The 22,518-nt window shown below is 31.4% G+C and overlaps 1 long non-coding RNA gene across 2 annotated transcripts; it reads left to right on the plus strand.

The window, feature by feature from the left end:
- The first annotated feature begins 5,520 nt into the window (after positions 1 to 5,520).
- LOC134715497 (uncharacterized) lies at positions 5,521 to 22,283 on the plus strand. 2 transcript variants are annotated; one of them, XR_010106733.1, is made up of 3 exons: positions 5,521 to 5,605; positions 16,569 to 16,766; positions 21,896 to 22,283. It is a non-coding gene; the product is annotated as an uncharacterized LOC134715497 (long non-coding RNA). The 2 variants fall into 2 exon arrangements; XR_010106732.1 differs by lacking the exon at positions 5,521 to 5,605 and adding an exon at positions 13,612 to 13,821.
- Positions 22,284 to 22,518: the final 235 nt, after the last annotated feature.

Raw genomic sequence — 22,518 nt, forward strand, 5'->3', positions numbered from 1 at the left:
GTGACAAGAAACATAACTATACATGATAAATGTTTTTAAAAAGTGAAGTTGATATTAACAGAGACATATAATCAAGGACGTATATTGTTAGTTATACGTCCTTGATATAATACAAGAGATTGGCAACTCGGCGAAATACCGTGATTTCACTCGGCCAGATTTAAATCTCGCGAGATTTCTGTGATTAATAGTCTTTATCAAAGTTTTAAAGGTACTCGAAGAAATGGTGAAGTTGAAGCATGAATTAATTGTTTCAGTGTTAAATTTAACATGATAAGTAATTGAATAATTTTAGTTCATACGTAATTATGTATTTCAATGTCATTTTAATTTTGATTATTTGTATTATTGAAAAAGAGACATTATTTGATATTGTATTAAAAATACGATATTAAATAATTAATACGTAATAAATTGTATGTCTTGTATCAGAGTTAATTTTATTTGATTGTTTCATATTGGGTTTCTATTAAATATACACCTGTCTCGGAGACATAATGTCACAGTGTGACATGTATATTCGGCTTGAATTATCCGATGGTCAGGTAAATCACAACCTGTTAAAATGAGTTTTATTTGACACCGGGTACACACGAAGTAGTTACACCACAGGTGTACACACTCCTTCCGAAAATATTATTTACAAATTATAAAATTAAATAATGTGTAGGAAAAAAAATTAATTTGTTTGAAAAATATCGTTTATCATGATCGACTTTGTCTTATATATTTATAATTTGTATAGATCATTAAAAAATGATTACTTTCTGGGTTCATTATTAATATGGCTTGTATTGGGTTGATTTTTTATGATTGTCTGTAAATTGTTTTCTGATTGTGTTTTTCGAATATTATGAGCTTGCATTCAGTTGTTGTTATGATTGTCGGTAAATTTATGGTTTCTCCTTTTCACGGATTGTGTATTTAGTTGGGACTAATTACATTTAATGATCATTTAATAGAAAATTGCAATATAAGTCTCACTTTTGACCTCGAATATAAAGGGATTAACCATATTGTAAGCGTAATGTACATGTTTCCCTTCTTTTTTTTACTTTTAGACTAGTTAAAATCTCCTTTTAATTTTGAAACAGACATGGACATGTGTGAATAGTTAAACAACATTTTGACTTGATTGTTAGTTAAAACCTTTTTTTTTTACTTTATACAAACTGCACGAAAATGTGTCTTCCTTTGTTGTTGATCAGGCTGATTTAACTGATGTTTGCTTAACGTCCAGTGGCAAATATTTCATTTTTTTGGGTTGTTGATCAGGTTGATTTAATTGATGGTTGCTTAACGTCCAGTGGCAACTATTTCATATTCTTTTTTACATATTGATGTGCGAGTGTATGACATTCATTTTTTTCTGTACAGTATATGCAATATAATGTCTAACTCTCCACAAGAAACCAAATGATACAGACATCAACATTTTAAGGTGACCAAAAGGCTCTAAGCAATGCGTAAAATTCATATTTCACCGTCAACTATACAAGGTCTATTTAAGAAAAAGGTTTAACACATCAAACAAGAAAACTCACTGTCTTATTTATGAACAAAATAATAAGAAAAAAAATCCAAATATGATATATACAGCAACACACCAGTGAATTACAGGCTTCTTACTTTGGGAAGGCACATACATAATACAGGCATGATAATAGATTTAACCATAATCACAAGCCGTACAATTTTATGTTCTTGTTTGTTGTTTTTTCCCCACAGTAATCATATTAATAAAACCTATAAACCAATTAATGTGGTGTAGCGTTTGAATAAACCAAATAACATCTGTAAAAAAACCCACCTACATACATCCCAGTATTCTGAAATGAAAAGGACCAGTCAGACTGAGAATCTGAACATGTACATGTATTTATGTATACAATATATCTAGAATATCACTACACATTATTCCATCCTTTTTCAATAACTAAACCAAAATGTGAGAGAACAAAAACAATTCCAGGTATCAATAATATTTTTATTATCAAACATTTATTCATAATGTTACTGTCAATGATAACTGAGAGTTTTATGATCATTGCCCTGCAACTGATCTGGTACAGTTCAACTATGCAAATTTCGGTATCTGTACAGCTAAGGATATATACATGTATCAGCGATGGTAACTTGTAATAAATTGCATACAGTGAAAGGGAAATAGCAAGATTCTTCATCTTTATTGTGTATCTCATTCACTGCAAATATCTCAATTTCTTGTGCAATCAGTTGCTCTGTGCCTTTCACTGGTGCTAGAAAAAAACCAGCATGACAATCAAATTTAGGCGTTCATATTTCTTCATTCTCTTTCCATCTTCAGTGTGGATTGCAACTGGAACAGATGTCTCCTCCATACTGGTACCAACAGCTGTTCATGGTCGAGGATTACTCTCTTTTTAACTCCATTTGTTAATTTCTACATCTTTTCCTCTTTGGCATTCTAAATTAAAAAAAAAGATAGAGTTGAATAGACTATTTGTCTTACTTGTAAACTTTACTTCCTACATGTATGTCATACAACATTCTGCCGGTTTTTATTATGCTAAATCAGAGACATATATTGTAATATATGTCTCTGGCTAAATCTATTTTAAATTTCATTTTGTCATGTATAGACCTTTCAAGCTTGCTATAGGTACACATTTTTGATCATGTTTGTCAATTGTTAAACGTGGTACCGTGAACATACAATGTAAGTTGCTGACATCAACGTTAACTTTATTTAGTCTCTGCTTCTACATATTTTGTAGGTCTCATGAGGATTTAGAAGGGGTTTACAAAAGCATAACGGACTGAAATTTAAGTTGCAGGACATAAAGTCACAAATTTAGTAGAACAAAAAGTCACAAGACAAAAAAATCCCAAATAATCTTTTGATAATTGTTTGTATATATAAGAGAAATATCTTTAAAACATATATTCATATTAAAGTTACGAAATGTGTTATTATATTTGAAAAATGAAGATTTATTAAATTTTGATAATACAAAAGAAAGACTTATTGGCACCATGAAGCCATTTAAGTGCCAAACCAGTTTGACATTTTGTTTTTGGTAACAAAATTAAGTTCTGAATCAGAGTTTAATAAGGATTCAGTGTAATGTTCTACCCATTCCTGCTTTGATAATGGACTCGGTGCCTGTTGGTGGTTAATTTTTAGATTGTTAATAGATTTCCAAAAGGACTTGGAGTCGTTGTGTTCTAGGCTATTCAATTTACTAATAAATGTCCTATAAAACTCTGCTTTTAAGCTCTTTTTTTTTGTTTATTATAATGTTTTACACAATTAGAATATGTTTGGCGAAGGTTAGCATTATTTTTATCCTTTTGGAGTCTTTTACCAAGAGACCTTACTTCTTTCCTCGCCAGCAGACAATCATTGGACATCCATGCTTATTTTGGTTTAGCTCTTCTTCTCTTATTAGATAAACTAAAGTTTCTGAAGCTGCATTTACATAAATCTAATTAAGTGATGAGACAAGAAAATCGATATCATCACAGTTTTCATCATCAATATTGTTCATTAGATCTATTATATCATTTACAGACTCTTTATGCAATAAAGCATCATGATAATTGTCTGACATGGAGTGTTCCCTTTGAAATTTACCAACATCAGAAAGAGACTCAAGAATTGTGTCTCTTTGAGTACATGATCTAAAGCATACAGATAATAAACAGTGGTATGACAATTCCACTGGAGATCTAAAAAATAAAATGCTGTACACAATAGAATAAATTAGGTGTTGTTAACATATAACCAACTGTGCTTCGGCCAATAGAATTATAAAAAGTAAAAAATCCTAAGGAATCGACTAGAAATCTCCCATTAAGAAGTCTCAACTGCAAAGCTTTGCAAAGGGACACAAGAACAGTGCCAACATGTTTTTTTCCGACGTAGTCGGTATAGTTTCGGTGTGTGCCCTTTGAACTTAAGGACGCTTAACTATAGCAACAGAATACGCATGCTCGAAAATCCTTTCTGTGATTGGACAAAATGCAGTAATGGTTGGTGATTGGGTTGTGTTTGAAAAAACGTCTCGAAAATTATATCGTTATTGAAAGCAAGTGAAAAACTATAAATATTTGTACTAGATCTTACAAAGATTTATATTTTGATTAAAATATTTTTTCTCAAATAGCTCTTTGCATCCATGACAGCTTTTTATTCGGGACAATTATATAATTTTTAATGTAAACTTTGTTGTACGAACGTACATGACTTTTAGAATGCACCTACGCATGTGAGATTTCGGCGGGGTTTTGGTGAATATACTTAAATTTAAATAAGTCGGATATCTTTTTTTAAAGATAGTTCTTGTTTCTCTATCCATTTGACGTTTTACTACGGGAATATCAGGGGAGTAATTAATAGGTTCAGGACAATCAATCAAATTTTCATTTCCATCATCATTTTGGATGTAGTCCTACAGTCCTCCTGTTCGGGCATTAAAGTCACCACAGATTAGAATTTCTCCCTGATGTTTAAACTGCATGATTTCACTTTGAAGCTGTGTAAATATCAATTCTGAATCATCTTTATTCATATATGGTTTTATATAACAAAAACAAAAATAAACTGTATAAGATAGTCCAGGTATTTGCTTATCCAGCTTTAACCAAATTGAAAATTTTGATCTTTTTATCTCTTTTACTCCCTTTCTGATATGCGGTTTGCAGTATACTGCTTTACCACCTGATGCCTTCCCTTTCTTTTGAATTCAAAAGCTTTAAACCATTTGTTCTATGACAACATCGTTTTTCGCCCCCTTTTACTTTCGCACCCTATACATGCTCGCACCCAAAATCCGTTCGCACCCTACATGTTCACGCCCAATTTAAATTGGTCTTGTGTTGAATAACTTTGTAATCAAGGTTTGGCAAGTGTATTCTTATAAGTATAATTGTTGCCATTGTCTCAAAATAAAGTGAGACAGCATTTATTTTTTGTGTAGAATAAATCTTAATCATATTTTGGATAGTGTATTGTTAAAAAAAAATAATAATCCTTCCTAAATAAAGTTAAATTTGTCAATGTTTTATCGTGCGTTGAATAACTCTTAATCATGTTTTGGTGAGTGTATTGCTGATCATTGCTATAACTTTAAAATTGTTTCATTGACTTGTTTCAAAATGAAGTGAGATTGTGACTACGTTTTTTTTCGTGTTGAATAAATTTTATCATGTTTTGGTCATACTAGTGTTACTATATTGCTATATTTCATTGTTTCAATGTTTCAGATCAAAGGGACCATGCAAGCTGTTAAAACAATTACCTTTTGTGTTTTTCATTTAAAATCTTCAATATTTCACTCATACAAAGCTATAAATACATTCAGTATTTACACCAAAGCAATTTAAAACAACAATCATGATTTTCAAACTATTCAACTGAAATTTGAATTAGAATTGGTCGCGAACGTGTAGAGTGCGAATGTGTAGGGTGCGAACGTGCGAGGTGCGAACGTGTAAGGTGCGAAAGTGTATTGGGCGCGAACGGACCTGATACCATATATTAGTTTCATTCCCATATACAAATTCATCCCCAGCACAGGATGTGGAACCTGGAGTGTGTGTCGTGTACTACTACACGTGCTATGTAATTATATTTGACCTATTTAAGTTTACACCTCAAACAGCACTTCAAACTTTTTTGGGTAGGGGTGAGCAGCTGAGACATCAAGTACCCCACCCTTTTCATATTTTTCGTTTATCAAAAATATATACCTTGTCATTAAGGTTCATCATAACCTTTTGGCAAAAATGGCCGTATTTACACCCCAAATTTTACTCTGAGTACAGACTAACCTATACACCTGCAACAGTTTTAAGGGATGGCAGGAACTAGATATATAAATTTTAAATGCATTTTATGTTTCAGAAAATTATAAACTTTTCTAGATTTTGCTATCCATTTTTTTCGTTCCTGCAGAATGTGCAAAAATCAACTAAGTAGTGAAAACGATTGAGAAGCTCCCCTCATATAATCGGCATAATGTATTGTATGGAGTGGAGTGTTGGAGTGGAGTATTGGAGTGGAGTGTTGGAGTGAACTTTTGGAGTGAGATTTTGGAGTGAAATTTTTGGAGTGAGATTTTGGAGTAAAATTTTCGGAGTGAGATTTTGGAGTGAAATTTGATGAAAAATTTTGTAGTGAATAATTTAAAAACAAACTATACTGAAATAATAGAAATAAATCTCTTAAGAATCTGGCAGCATCCTCATTAGGAGAATTTTACATGCTCGTGTATTAGGTTTAGTCCCCATTTCCATTCTTTATTATATTATATTATTTTGTGAAATGAACAAAAAATCTTCACATTATCATGTTTAAAAGTATCATATTTATTGGTTTTTGCACTGTTGTTTTTAGTTTTTTTAAATGATTTACAAATTAATTGACTTGAGCTTCTGTAACAACTGTTTAAATAAAAAAGATTTTTTAAATGTTTTCAACAATGATGAGAGTATTTTCATTTTCTGAATTTAATTTAGATGAAATTTGAATTTATGAAAAAATAAGTTATTAATTGGTATTACCTAGCTATCATTTCGGTATCAATAAAACACAATAATAAAAGATAAACTGCAATTACAGTGTTATTTCCTGGATTTACATTGAGAAAATATTGTTACACCTGGGGTGTGTGGTTAAAACTTCGTAACAGGCTGAGCTATAAATATAAATATAAAACATAGGTAATATGGTAATTTTTAATACAGGCACTGGTATAGATACATCAATAGTAATATATTATCATATATATATATGATAAATCTCCAATATGTGGATACATATTAACAAGAGAGATTGGTCAAATTTCAATATTTACAAAGTTGTATTTAGTTGTTGTTATATTTAGTTGTATTTAGTTGTAGTTATAAGGCATATGATAATTATGGTCTCAATAAAATATATAAGTCTTGAGATCTGATTCATTACGTATGTTGGTTGAAGGAACCGCATTTAATAAAAGTTGAAAAAAAATGAACCAACTCCTAACGTTGTTGTCAAATCTATAAAAGATATTGTTGAAAATCTATATCGGAAAAAAGAAAAAGATTCACAAACTTATAATTTCTTGAGGAGTAATAATGAATCAAAACACGAACACATGTACCTTCTTCCAAAAGTTCATAAAATTAATCTAAAAATGATTAATGAGGCATTCCGAACTGGTCAAATAGTTGGAAACATAAACATTCCTTACCGACCAATCATCAATAAGTGTAACTCTCCCACGAGACGCATTGAAAGATTACTGGGTCTAATCTTAAAACCATTATTGAAGAGGCATAACTTTTACATTCAAGATACAAAAGACTTCATTAATAAAATAGAGTCACACGAGGTCACAAAAGAATGCATCCTTATTGCCTATGATGTAACGTCGATGTACACAACTATGAACATTGATAACTTAGATGAAACAGTTATCAATTCATTAGAATCAATTGGCAACACAAGAATATAGTTTCAGCAGATTTTACTATAATGTTCTTTAAACGGTTGCAGTATTTCTTTGCGTGTGAACTGGGTTATCACAGGTTTCAGGTAATAATATATTATGCAAATCATTTGCAGGTTGTACCAATATATAAAATGATTTAAAAATATGTGATATTGAAAATTTTTCTTTATAAAAGAAAAAAAGAAAATGAATATACAGATAAAAGAAATTATGCAAGAAAATTGTAAAATACTGTTTAAAAAAAAATTGAATTCGTTAACAGAAAATAATAAATTATTTATCTATAGTAAAGTTAAAAAGAAATATGAAATTGAGGCTTATTTAATAAAAAATAACTCTGAAATCAGGAAATGATTTACAAAATTAAGGGTAAGTGACCATATTTTGGAAATCAAAAGGGGCAGATACAGAAATATAAAAAAAGAGGAACGTTTATGTCAACATTGTTTTTAAATAAAATAGACGATGAAGAACACTTTCTGTTTGAATGTAAAAAAAAATGAAAAATTGAGACTTGAATTTTTACAGAAAGTTAAAAATACTTATTCTTATATAGATAATATGAATTTTAGTAAATTGATTTTAAGGTGGCTCGTGGGTACAAAAATTTTAGCAAAAAATTAAACCTTTATTTTTTTTTACTACAAATTTTATTTGTTACACTATTAGTTGTTACTTTATGAAATGGTACAAAAAACAACCCAAAAAAATGATTTGGTTTGGCCCCAGATGACTTTGAAAATTGAAAAAGCTCCAAATTATCTACCTTTGGTGCAAAAATGCCATTTTTTTGCCTTAAATTTGAAATATCTTTTTTAACTCATCGGTGACCTATATTTTTTATTATTGTTTTCAAATAAGCTGTACATAAACTAAATAATTGTAAAATTTAAGCGATTTCTTATATTAGGTTATTTTTTTATTTCGATATTTCCTCTTTTTCTCCTATTAGTTCAACAGAAAAAAAGGACATTAACAACAATGTATGCTTCTTCCAGATGCAGATTTTAGCTTAAATGAACGGTGACCCCATTTTTGTATTTCATTTTTCTTTTAAGTATATGACAAAGTTCATTTATGAAAAAATATAGCGAAATCCTATATTAGAAAAAAAAAATCATTTATACCCAGGAGCCCCCTTAATATGTCTTTCGTGTCCTTTAATTATGCAGTATGCTGCTCCATTTGTTTTCCCAGATTTTTGCCCATTAGGACTTCGAAATTTTGTGCATTTCAATGTGCACTTTGTCACCACAAGTCAAATGACACTCCCACAAGGTGAGTTAATGAGAGGAGCATATTTCACGTTTTTAAATGAACATGACCAAATAATTATTCTGTGATCAAAATTTAAATCAATATTTAACACTGTAATTTTTCTTTATCTATTTTTAATGAATACTTGTTCAAAATTAAACAAAACATTTAACTCCCTGACATTCTACTACTTCTAGAATAATATACTATATACTCTAAAATTACACCAAAAAAAATCACTCCAAAACCTCACTCCAAATATTTCACTCCAAAATCTCACTCCAAAACTTTCACTCCAAAATCTCACTCCAAAATCTCACTCCAAAATCTCACTCCAACACTCCACTCCAATACTCCACTCCATAAAATACATTATGCCCATATAATCAATGTTGTGAGTTAAGTATTGATTTAAATGGACAATAGATGGACAATATACACCTGTAAACAATAGGTGATTTAACAGGTTTAAACTGTGCAACTAAGTGGACCCTATCAAATGAAACTCGGGTGTTTGTTTATTTTTCTATCTTCTGCAGACTGGAAAAAAATGCACATCAAAATGCAGGTAAGTTTTTAATTTTCTGAAACGTAGACTTCATATAACTTTTATATATCTAGTTCCTGCCATGCCTTAAAACTTTCCTGGATGTACCAGTTTGTCTGTACTCATAGTAATTTTTGAGGGGTGTAAACACGGCCATATATTTTTCAATTCCTTATGATGAACCTTAATGAACAAAAAACAGACCTATAGATATATTAGGATATTTTTCATCTTCTTGTACATTAAAGTTTACAAACATTTTACGTTTTTTGTTTAGATGCAAAGCAGTCGCAATAATCACACCTTGCTTCTCCAATAAATTCTAATTCACTCCTCCCCTTTTATAACTGAGGTTTAATCGCATCCAAAATAAATACGAACATTTAATTAGTTTCAGATACTTAAAATATAAATCCAGCAAGTGATAATATCAACCTATTGACATGATTGATATATTTAATCTGAATTTCTCACCCTTTTCATATATCATGAAGCATGAAATAGTGACCTATTCCAGCAGCTCATCCCTACCAGTCATTACGTAGGAAGTGCCCCCCCCCCCCCCGAGAGTTCACAAAGGGGAGTTGTACAAATGAGTGTTAGGCAGCAACCATTTGATTTTCAACAAGTCGAAAGCATTTTATTTCTTCCAATTTCAGCATTACATATAGCATGTATAGCAACAACTGAGGGTGAAACAAATTTTTTTTTTTTTCAGATCCTAAACAAATTATTTTTTTTCTCCAAAAACTGGAAACAAATTTTTTTCCAAAAAACTCGATGTTAACTACTGGAAGTGTTTAATGACATTAAGGTTACAAAACAGAATATTTTGAAGGAATTCAATTTTTTTGGGTGTGTGTGTGTCTAGAACAGTGGCGGATTCAGAAATTTTCATAAAGGAGGGGGGTTGATTGACCTAAAGGGAAGCCCGCTCCAGTAATGCTTCAGTGATTCCCTAAATTATCCAGTTCTGCCAACTTTTAATGAAGCAAATGCATGAGATTTGGCCAAAATTGATATTTAGATCAAAGAGAGAAAAAAATGCCAAACAAGCATGAACATGCATGAGTCTAAATGCAAGAGTCTAAATGCGTGAGACTTGGCATCCCTGTATAATCATAATTAATCAAGTTTAACCCACAAAGGGGGGGGGGGTCCCTGGACCCACCTATGTAGAAAACAATGGTCAGAACATTGAATTTACATACATACATGTACAATGTATATGCTATAATTGTATTACTGACAAGGAAAAGAGAATTAAAAAGAATCGATCACATTGATGATCAGAAAACAATTTAAAACCTGATTGACATTGCACTTTTTTCCATTCATGCTTCTAAAATCAAGAGAAAGATTCAGCTTTTATTCCCATATATTAATAATTTGATATTCATTCAAATCAATTTTGAAAATTACAACACGGAGTGACTGATGTATGTATCATACATATGCATGTATCAGGAAAGATGAAGTAACAAAAGGCATAAGAAAAAATCTTTTTAGTGTATTATAAACCACACGAATAAAAACAGTGGCAGATTCAGGGGGAGGGGTGCTGCGGGAATCGAGTCCCCTTTTAGTTTGACGATCAATGCAATTTAAAGGGGACATGTAGTTAGACCCCTTTATCATGTTTGTTCTAGGTTAGGAACCACTCCCCCTCAATGGACTAAACCTGAGCTAAAAAAAATCTCTAATAAATTAAAGCATGGCCAGAGATTATAAAGATTTGTAAAATAACTAAGCGTGGAACAACAAATTGGCTGGACATGATATTATAAAGGAACAAATCACAAAAAAAGATAATTAAAAAAATTAAATAAAGAACATTAATTTTAATTGAATTGCTTGTCTGAAATATTGGTTTGAAGACTTGGTGTGACTTTGTAATGCATGAACTAACATAGGGCCCCAACTTTTTTGTTGCAAAAAGAATGGGACATCACCTTTTAAGTTTACCTGGCCCAAAGGACCATGTGAGCTTTTCTCGTCACTTGACGTCCGTTGTCCATTGTTGTTAACTTTTACAAAAATCATCTCCTCTGAAACTACTGGGCCAAACTTAGCCATAATCATTTTTGGGGTATCTAGTTTAAAAAGATGGCAAAGCATTTAGAGCAGGAATTCTGACTGTGTAACATTTGTTAACCATGTCAAGATCTATCTGCCCTGAAATTTTCAGATGAAACACTGACAACTGGTTGTTGGGTTTGCTTCTGCGGAATTGGTAATCATGGAAATTTTATGGAAATTTTGCTGTTTTTGGTTATTATCTTGAAAATTATTATAGATAGAGATAAACTGTAAACTGCAATACTGTACAGCAAAAAATAAGTCAACATGACCAAAATGGTTTATTGACCCCATAAGGAGTTACTGCACTTTAAAGCCATTTTTTAACAATTTTCACAAATTTGGTATCTTTTTACAAAATATTTTCCACTGTTGCTACTTAGCCAAGTTCATTACAGATAGAGATAATTATAAGCAGGAAGACTGTTCAATAAAGTAAGATCTACAAACACATCAGCATCACTAAAACACATTTTTGCCATAAATCCATCTGTGTCCTTTGTTTAAAATGCACATAGACCAAGGTGAGCAACACAGACTTGAGCCTCTAGTCTTCATTCGCTGCTGCATTACCATGGAACTTTTATTTTTTTAGGTAAAGATTTGCAATCAAAACCTTATGGGACTGGCTTGCTAACCTCTTGATCTTTATTAAAATTAGAGTTATCTTCCTTTGTCTAGAATCTATAATACTAAAATAATGAGGTCCAATTTGTCAGCCGTCATGGGGAAAAAACGACAAATCAAAGAATTCAACTTTATATATAGCTAATATAGATAAACTCATCATAGATACCTGTGAGGACTAAAATTTGTATATACGCCAGATGCACGTTTCGTCTACAAAAGACTCATCAGTGACTCTCAAATCCAAAAAAGTTAAAAAGGCCAAATAAAGTACGAAGTTGAAGAGCTTTGAAGACCAAAATTTCTAAAAGTGTTGCCAAATACAGCTAAGGTAATCTATGCCTTAGGTAGATCAAAATTTTGTAAACAGTAAATTTATAAATATGACCATATCAATGACAATTCATGTCAGCACAAAAAGTGCTGACTACTGGGCTTGTGATACCCTCAGGGAAATAAATTTCCATCAGCAGTGGCATCGACCCAGTGGTTGTAAATAAACTAATAGATACCAGGACTAAAATTTGTATATACGCCACGAAGGTTTAACATTTGTTTAATGTCCTACTTTATAAAATGGCCTGAAATTGCCATTATAATTACAATTAATTGGTAGTCTTAAAAACACTGTTAACAATAAGTCCTAAGTATTGGTAACTTGAAACATACTCAACATTTTTATCCATAGTTTGATAGTTTGATATTTTACATTTATTAATTCATGCATAAGTTGTCCCACTAAATTTGTTTGGATCTCTGTAGAATCTCTCCTCATCAGAGGCGAATTAAGGGGGGAAGGAGGGGCCATCAAAATGGATTGCCCCTTCCTCAATTTGTAAAATTGTCAATTGTGAATTAAAATAGATTTAAAGGGAATTGGCCGTTTCTAAATTGGTAAAGTATGCATGCAATGATTTGAATAAAGTAAAAGGGAACTGACCTTACGCCATATTATTTATGTATGTGCCTCTGTCCCAAGTCAGGAGCCTGTTATTCAGTGGTTGTCGTTTGGTTATGTATTTGTTTTTCGTTCATTTTTTTATATATAAATAAGGCCGTTAGTTTTCTCATTTGAATTGTTTTAATCATTGTCTTATCAGGGCCTTTTATAGCTGACTATGCGGTATGGACTTAAATGCTCATTGTTGAAGGACGTATGGTGACCTATAGTTGTTAATGACTGTCATTTTGGTCTCTTGTGGACAGTTGTCTCATTGGCATTATCATACCACATCTTCTTTTTTATATTACCTAATTGGTAAAGTTGGCAAAAGTGTATTTGCCCTACCTAAATTGCTTAGATTTGCAATGGTGGTTTAAAATAAATTCAAAAGGATTATTAATTGGTACTTAACCTCTTTTCTGTTGCAGTTGGTATGAATTTTTTTTGGATTGATTGTGTATATATTATGTGGTTAAAAACAGGTAATTTTTTATATTTATATTTTTGTATTAAATTTTTACATAATTTATTATATATATACCATGTATATATATATCTGATGAGTTTGACATATTTAATTCTTTATATTTATTGAGTAGTTTTAAGTTATGCATCAGTGGTTATATTTATTGTAAGACTTTGTCATGGCTCAGTGAGTTCTGATATATTGGTTATACATGTACATGTAACTCTCTAGGTTTTACTAATTTGTGTTATGAAAACTCTGTTCTGTATGATAATTTGTTAATTAAGTCATATGTCCATTTTTTGGAGGGAAATTCTATTGTTTGGTTAGAATAGGATTTATTTTGAACTGAGAGAAAGTGTTATGCTGTTATAGTATTCATAATTTGGTGGACACCTTAATTTAATTTTGATAAAAACATGAGGTCAGTTTTCTCAACTTATTTATAGGGATTTCTAAAAACATGAAAATGTAAAAAAAAGTTGTATAAATAACATATATATACAAACAGCAGCTACATTTGAAATATTTTTATTGCTATATTCTGGACAGTAATTCCTATTTAACATGTTTAAGATATATATATTCCAGTTACTAATTATTAGCTCACCTGGCCTAAAAGGCCATGTGAGCTTTTCTTATCACTTGGCGTCCGTCGTCGTCGTCGTCTGTCGTCGTTAACAATTTTTCAAACATCTTCTCCTCTGAAACTACTGAATGGATTTGAATGAAACTTAGCATGATTGTTCCTTAGAGTATCCTGCACAAAGTGTATGTTTCGATTTTTGATCCGTCAAAAAACATGGCCGCCGTTACTTAAAATAGAACATAGGGGTCAAATGCAGTTTTTGGCTTATATCTCAAAAACGAAAGCATTTAGAGCAAATCTGACATGGGGGTTAAAATGTTCATTAGGTCAAGATCTATCAGCCCTGAAATTTTCAGATGAATCAAACAAACCATTGTTGGGTTGCTGCCACTTAATTAGTAATTTTAAGGAAATTTTGCAGTTTTTGGTCATTATCTTGAATATTATTATAGATAAAGATAAACTGTAAACAGCAAAAATGATCAGCAAAGTAAGATCTACAAATAAGTTAATATGACCAAAATTGTCAATTGACCCCTTAAGGGGTTATTGTCCTTTAATGACAATTTTTCACAATTTGTTCATCATATTTGTTAACTTTAAAAAAATCTTCTCCTCTGAAACTGCTGAATTGATTTGGAAGAAAATTAGCATGATTGTTCCTTAGATTATCCTGCTCAAAACGTGTGCTTAGATTTTTGATCCGTCAAAAAGCATGGCCGCCGTTACTTAAAATAGAACATAGGGGTCAAATGCAGTTTTTGGCTTATATCTCAAAAACGAAAGCATTTAGAGCAAATCTGTCATGGGGTTAAAATGTTCATTAGGTCAAGATCTATCAGCCCTGAAATTTTCAGATGAATCAAACAAACCATTGTTGGGTTGCTGCCACTTAATTGGTAATTTTAAGGAAATTTTGCAGTTTTTGGTCATTATCTTGAATATTATTATAGATAAAGATAAACTGTAAACAGCAAAAATGATCAGCAAAGTAAGATCTACAAATAAGTCAATTTGACCAAAATTGTCAATTGACCTCTTAAGGAGTTATTGCCCTTTAAAGACTTTTTTCACAATTTGTTCATCATGTTGACTTACCTTAAAAAATCTTCTCCTCTGAAACTGCTGTATCAATTTCAGCCAAACTTAGGCTGAATGAGTTTCAGAGTATCTAGTATAAATTTTATATTTCATTTCCTTGTATGTCAAGAAACAAAGCTCCTATGGCTAAAATAGAACATAGGAGAAAATGATTTTTTTTTTGGCTTTTGAAGAGAATAGGACGATTTAAAGAACATTTAAATAAATTGAAAAGCCAAAATAATCATTGATGAGAGATTAAACAAAAAAAATTCAGGTGAGCGATTCAGGCTCTTGAGAGCCTCTTGTTTGAATTGAAGTCCTAAATATTTGCACACATTTCCTATAGTTGTGTTACAATAGTGTCATGTTTGAATTAGACTGTTATAGAGAGAAAATGTATTTTTTTGAAGTCCCAATGAATGTGCATGAATTATATGATAGCTAGTATCAATGGCGGATCCAGAAATTTTCATAAGTCAGGGGCCCCGCTCTGAGAATGCTTCAATGGTTCCCTGTATTCAACCAAATTTCTAAATTTGCTGTAAGTAAATGCTATATTATTTTAAAATAGTATTTCTATGAACTCGGAGAAATAATATATCATGGATATTAAATGATACATGTATTTTTACATGCAGCTACAAAAGGTCCAAAATAATGTCTTTGAATAATAATATACTTAATGTAATGTACTGTGAAAGTACTTTAATTCGTGGGGTACCAATTTTCGTGGTTTTCGTGGATGACTTTATTCACGAATTTAAGGGTCCAACGAAATAAAACAACCATTGTCCAAATCAAGACATTGAAAGATCCCCATCGGTATGTTTGACTACTGATATGATCTAGAAAATGAAATATTGAATAACGTCAAAACTGAGAATACCTTAATAGCGGTCACAGAACTACAACTGCATGCAGGATTTACCCATTTAATCTTTAATAACCTAAACTGTACAACTTTTGATCTTTTAATAAAAAATAGTTTTGATCGATGAAAGGCATCTTTCCAATATTGATATGCTAGTATGATAAAGTGTCCATTTTATATCCTCATAGTCCTCACACTTATGGGAAATAATAATTTCATGCTGGGCTTTAATAAGAATTCTTGGACAATATAAGATACGTTTATAGCATTTGTTTATATTACTGTTTTCTTTAGGTGACATGTTTATGGCCTAATTAACACCTTTGATGGTCTTTAATCTGGTGATCACTTTATCATGGGTTAATTGATGTTATCACTACGATTTACACGGGTCAATGTTTACTTTGCAATTTCCTTCTTGATCCAGACTATTTGTTACCTTCGTTTCTAAAGGCATTTTTTTTTTTTATAGATTTCTAAAATCCACGAATTTAAAAACCCACGAACATGTAAATATTGTTCAAACCACGAAAATTGATACCCGCGTTTTAAAGTACTTTCACAGTAACTGCAGTTATAATTTAGTTCATTAGACTTATGTAGACCTGTTATTTTATATTTTGTACAGGATTAGAAAGCTGATGTTTTAATGATCTGGTGATCTGGTGTCGGTGATGTTACCAAATAATCTGATAATAGGAGATGGACATTTGTATAAATATACATGGTAGAAGATCAGTGTTTTCATTTTTGTCGAGCCTATCACTTTTGTTGCAGAAAGCTCGACATAGGGATAGTGGCGACAGTGAAGATTGTGTGATATTAGGTGAGACGTCATTTCAGTATGTGCATTCTTGTTTTAGATACTGTGGGTTTATTGATATTCATTGGATACCAATTTTCAGGGATTTTTTGGAATAAGGGAACCACAAATTTGAATATTCAACAAATAACAAATTTTCAAAAGGAATGAATGGAGACTTTGCCTTTATACCATGAAATTTAATATCCACCAATATGCAAGTTTTCCTTAAACTGCGAAAATAAATGAATCCACAGTAGTCTGTGTTTGTCTAAAGAATATACAACCATTTCTTGTTTCAATGCTAAGGCAGCAACCATTTGATTTTCTGGGGGGGGGGCTATGGGTTTTTTTTCTGTGCAAACTTTTTTTTCGCCTTCGGCGAAGAACAATCTATTTTTTTAGCGACAAACAGAAAACATTTTTTTTTTCTTTCAATTTTAACATTACATATCGTGGCAGCTGAGGGTGAAACAAACAATTTTTTTTTCTCAGGGTCCAAAACAAATTATTTTTTTCACTAAAACCTGGAAACAAACATTTTTTTAAAAAAAAACCATAGCCCCCCCCCTGAAAATCAAATGGTTGCTGCCTAAGCATATGAAAATTTTAAAGAAACTTTATAGTAATAGATATACCTCATTTATAAATCAATGAGTGATTACCATTGTACATGGGACAAAATTACCACCATATTGGGTGTTTACTCCCAACCTATTGTAGTAGATACTAAGAATGTAGTAATTTAGTAGATCTACATCTACATCGTATGACGATCCATCAGCACATTGATGACTATACATGTATGTCAGCGCATAGCAAACAGTCACACTTAATAAAATATAATAACGAATGAGTGCAATAATTCAAAAATATTTTTGTGCAAAAACAAAACAAATAAATTAACACATTTACATATTAAATTGTACACACAGGTTGGATATCTAAATATACTGACTCTGGATCAGTATTTTAAACTGATCCAGGGAGTTACCCACGGAGAGGGGGGGGGTAACTTCCTATTATTGGGTATACAGGGATGTGCCAAACATATGGGTCATTATAATTTTGCAAGATTTTATATAAGGATGACCCTCCTTTTTAATGACATCCTATATTAAAATGCATTTATGTTTAATAACTGTATATTGATTTGGGGTGTGATCTACATATCATATATAAATATGCTATTTAGAATCTTACATTATAAAATATTTGTGCATCAAACGATGTCAATTCATATATAAAAACTTAAGGGTAGCTGGAATATTTATGAATTATGAGTGATGACATGGATGATGAGTTAGTGCTTATATAAGCATGGGTCATATTTTGAATATTGTATTATATATAAGTAGGGGTCATTCTCTCTTAAATATTTATATAACTATAGGTACTGAATTTCAGTGAATGTTATATTAATATGGGTACGTTTTTTGAGGCAAAAATGGCACACCCCTACCAAACAAATATCGAAGTAACAGATCAAGTTTGATTTTTAGCTCACCTGGCCCAAAGGGCCAATTGAGCTTTTCCCATCACTTGGCAACGTCATCGTCCAGCTTTTTTTTTACAAAAATCTTCTCCTCTGCAACTACTGAGCCAAATTACACCAAACTTGGCCACAATCATCATTGGGGTATCTAGTTAAAAAAAAAAGTCTGGTGACCCGGCCAACCATTCAAGATGGCTGCCATGGCTAAAAATAGAACATAGTGGTAAAATGCAGTTTTTGGCTTAAAACATAAAAACCAAAGCATTTAGACCAAATCTGGAGTAAAGTTGTTTATCAGGTCAAGATTTATCTGCTCTTGAAATTTTTGGATGAATCACAACCCGTTGTTGGGTTGCTGATCCTGAATTGTTAGTTTTAAGGAAATTTGCTGTTTTCGATTATTATCTTGAATATTATTATAGATATTATATTTATATACAGATGAACTGTAAACAGCAATAATGTTCAACAAAGTAAGATTTACAAATGAGTCAAGTGACTGAAATGTTTAATTGACCCCCTAAGGAGTTATTGTCCTTTATTGTAAATTTTTAACAATTTTCATAAAATTTGTAAATTTTTTCTAACATTTTCCACTGAAACTACTGGGCCAAGTTCATTATAAATAGAGATAATTTTAAGCAGCAAGAATGATCAGTAAAGTAAGATGTACAAACACATCACCATCACCAAAACACAATACCACAATTTTGTCATGAATCCATCCTCTTCCTTTGTTTAATATTCACATAGACCAAGGTGAGCGACACAGGCTCTTTAGAGCCTCTAGTTTTTCTGTTCTAATAAATTTGTGCAAAGTTTTGGTTTTTGGACACAAAAAAATCACTTAAATAATCAGTTTTCAACAACTTCTTTACATTGAAGACCTGGTGGTGACCTTCTGCTGTTGTTTTGTTCCATGGTCGGGTTATTGTCCCTGATACATTCCCCATTTCCATTCTCAATTTTAGTCATCTGACCTTGACCTCATTTTCATAGTTCATTGGTCAATGTTTAAGTTTCCTGGTAAATGTAAAGATTATGTGACAAAGCTTTATATTTAGGACTATCAATACAATATCAATGATAAATAAAGACATTTCAGCATGTGCTGTCTTGTTCTGGTATCACCTGTAGGTTGAACAAAGGTATATATGTACAGAAAAAAAAATATTAATTAACATTACATTGCATTGTACATTTGTGCATAAAAATATGAGTTATATTACAATGGTATATGATCAGTTTAGCTGACAGGTTAACATCAGAGAGAATCCAGTTTGTCATTTATAATTCTAATAAATTGGCACAATTTTTGAAGTTTAGATTTCTGTTTTTGGTTCAGTATAGCATTGTATTTTAACAGCTTATCAATAAGTAGTGCTATAGTTTGTTCTTATGTTGTACTGTTATACCACTGTCCCAGGTTAGGGGGAGGGTTGAGATCCCGCTAACATATTTATCCCCGTCACATTATTTATGTATGTGCCTGTCCCAAGTCAGGAGCCTGTAATTCAGTGGTTGTCGTTTATGTGTTACATATTTATTTTTTGTTCATTTTTTTTACATAAATTAGGCCGTTAGTTTTTTCGTTCGAATTGTTTTACATTTTCTTATTGGGGCCTTTTATAGCTGACTATGCTGTATGGGCTTTGCTCATTGTTGAAGGCTGTACGGTGACCTATAGTTGTTAATGTTTGTGTCATTTTGGTCTTTTGTGGATAGTTTTCTCATTGGCAATCATACCACATCTTCTTTTTATACCCCACGCAATGGGTTGCAGAGGGTATAAAGATTTTGACCCGTCAGTCCTGTTTCTTGTCATCGCAACTCCTCTGAAACCACACAACAGAATTTTAGGAAACTTTGTAGATAATAAGGACATACTACGAAGATGTGCATATCGACAGGAAATTATGATTCATTTATATACCCCCTCTTTCAAAAAGTTGAAATTTTTCATCACATTTTTCTCAGGAACTACAATACAAGGATTTCTGAAATTTGGTTTCAGGATTTATATAAGTCAGCTATACCGTGTGAAGCGTTTTCAGATTAATCACTTGACAACTTCCTGTTTCCCGAACACTTTCATATTTTTACACTATTAATATTATCCACATGCGTCGGGGGTATCATCAGTGAGCAATAGCTCGCAGTTTCACTTATTTTTTCTAGGAGTTATGCCCCTTTGAACTTATTTGCTTCAATGTGCTTCTGCAACAGTTTGTCATCTCAACTCCTCTGAAACCACACAACAGAAATTCATGAAATTTTGAAGATAATAAGGACACACTATGCATGTAGATGTGCATATTTACAGGAAATTATTATTCAATATTTTTTCTTATACAATTTTTTTTCCTTACACTTATTTAATTTCTCCAATGACAATGTGGGGACGTGGGGTATGTGAGCGTGCTCACTAAGGTTCTTTAATTTATGCTTTATTGTTGTCAGTAGACTTGCATTCCATTACATAGTGGTGTTCGTCACCTATTGCAACTCTGCACAAAGGACTGTTCTTAGGCAATGTTTTTCCATCTTATAGATGTTTAATTTTGCTGCAATCAATTTGATTATTAATGTAGAATACGACAGGATAAATGAAATGTTGATTTGAAAATGCCTGATAGTTAAAGGTAAACCCCGATGCAAAAAAGGACTGTAAAACGTAACATTTAGTTTTTGATTACCTACATTGATGGTAGAAAACAGAGAAAATGTTGTATTTAACATTAAGAGACCTTTCCAGTCTTGTAGTAAACAGGGATTCCTACTTTAGACAAAATATCCGTTGGTTAAACTATTAATAGAGGTCTGAAGCAAGGTTGAATCTAAATCATTTAAGGAGGCTCGTGGGTATAAGATTTTCAGAAAAAAATTAAACATTTATTTTTCATTACAAATTTATTAATTACCTTTAGAAGTTGTTACTTTATCATATGGTACAAATATCATCCCAAAAAATCATTTTTTGCTGGCCCCAGGTTACTTTTAAAATGGAGATATCATTGAAAAAGCTCCAAATTATCTCCCTTTGGTGAAAAATGCCATTTTTTGCCTTATTTAAAAATTGAAATATCTTTTTCAACTCATCGGTGACCGATATTTTTTATTGTTGTTTTCAAATAAGCTGTACATAAACTAAGTAATTGTAAAGTTTAAGCGATTTTTCTGTAATTTACTTCTTTTTTATTTCCATATTACCGCTTTTTCTCCCATTAGTTCAACAGAAAAAAAGGACATTATCAAAAATGTATGCTTCTTTCGAATGAAGATTGTGAGCGTAAATGAACGGTGACCCCATTTTTTATTTCATTTTTCTATATAGTATAAAATAAAATTCATTTATAGAAAAATATAGCGAAATCCTATATTAAATTAAAAAAAATATTTAGACCCGCGAGTCCCCTTAACCAAGGATTAAATAAAGGAGTTAAATTTATCCACAGGATGAACAGAAAATACCATACTAAAAAAATTAAAATGGCAAACATGAACCAACCACAATCATGTTCATTAGCAAATTTAAAAATGTTTGCATATGCATGTTTAGTTTTAGGATGATTTTATTCCAACCAGTAGCATAATCATGATAATGTAGCTAGGATAATGTAGCTAGGATAATGAATACTGTTTTTTGTTTATTTTTCAGTATGTAGAGAGAAGTTCAGAACAAGATATTGTTTGAAGAGGAATCACAGTGGAAAAGAGCTCAACTTTTAATGAATCTTCTTAGTACAGCACTGAATCATGAGACAATAATTCATATTTGATTGTTATTACAAAGAGTGGATGTATCTGACTAGCATTTGTATAACATGTATCATGAAGACTTACAAGGCAAAGAATCAGATGTTACAAACAAATGTGTGTGCATTTAAAGACATGAATATATGTAAATGTTACTTTCTTCTTGTGATTTGAAGAGAATTTGTTTTAGATACTAACTGTATATGAATTGATGGTTGTTTTAATACTATTTATAAATACATGATTGTAACCCTTAATCAATTAAAGAAGAAAACAGAAATGTTAGAAAAGTTGGGTTTTTTTTTCATGCCACTTATTACATAATTCTTATAAACTGATTCTTGATTGATATGCTTAGTGTAGAGACATACCACACAAATAGACCTTTGGAACATGTATGTATCCTTCCATTATCTTTATTTCATAGATTCTATAAGATGTTATTGTATGACACATTGTATATGTGTTCATAGATTCTATAAGATGTTTGTGTATGACACATTGTATATGTGTTCATAGATTGAT

Source organism: Mytilus trossulus, chromosome 4 (assembly GCF_036588685.1).
Source record: "Mytilus trossulus isolate FHL-02 chromosome 4, PNRI_Mtr1.1.1.hap1, whole genome shotgun sequence".
NCBI lineage: Eukaryota > Metazoa > Mollusca > Bivalvia > Mytilida > Mytilidae > Mytilus > Mytilus trossulus.